The 602-nt window shown below is 44.2% G+C and overlaps 1 protein-coding gene across 1 annotated transcript in view; it reads left to right on the top strand.

Moving 5' to 3' along the window:
- Window positions 1-602, top strand: part of LOC119581941 (synaptobrevin-like) — a 23,470-nt gene continuing 22,868 nt past the window's right edge. The window contains 1 exon segment of the mRNA XM_037930112.1: window positions 1-12. The gene's annotated coding sequence lies outside the window, so the exon portion shown is untranslated.

Genomic DNA, 602 nt, shown 5'->3' with positions numbered 1-602 from the left:
GACCACGAACATGTAAGCGACACCGAACTCCTCTCACATCGGGGTGTAACTAGTGCTCGGATATTTAGTGTTGAAAAGGGTGCATTTAGGGCGTAGCGAGTGCAATATAAGGGCAGGAGGGGGCGTCTGTTAGGTCGTCTTCAGGGTGGGGTTTTCTTTGGGGTTCCGTTTGGGGTTCTCTGTGACAGCTTGCAAGGGTTTGGGCTCGGCTTTCCCCCCACTTAGGTTATTTGACAGTGTTTGAAAGTGTGCTCTTCATTTTTTTCTACTCTGAGGGAATATTGTTCACTTTGGGGTATGGCAGGAATGTGAGCCTGGGGCCTGTGCCTGAGGGGCTTGTAATTCCTCTTGCTTTCAGGTTGTGACAGTAGTTATCTTAGTTATTCTGTGATTTATTCTTTTTTGTCCCGTTTGTCTGTGACGCGTGTTGGTCGTTGAGGTGTGAATACCCAGAACGTGTACGACTCGGGTGAAGATTAATTTCATATTATTTTCAGTGGCCCCAATAGTACTATTGGAAACTTCACTCTCTCTTTTTTTTTCTCAAGCTAAATTCTAACTAAATTTGGTTTTAAATATTTTCTTGCAGAATTGTACTCTCT

This window comes from Penaeus monodon, chromosome 15 (genome assembly GCF_015228065.2).
Source record: "Penaeus monodon isolate SGIC_2016 chromosome 15, NSTDA_Pmon_1, whole genome shotgun sequence".
In the NCBI taxonomy this organism is placed as follows: Eukaryota; Metazoa; Arthropoda; class Malacostraca; order Decapoda; family Penaeidae; genus Penaeus; species Penaeus monodon.
Note: the sequence above shows the minus strand (reverse complement) of the source record. Positions and strands in the feature narration are given on the sequence as shown.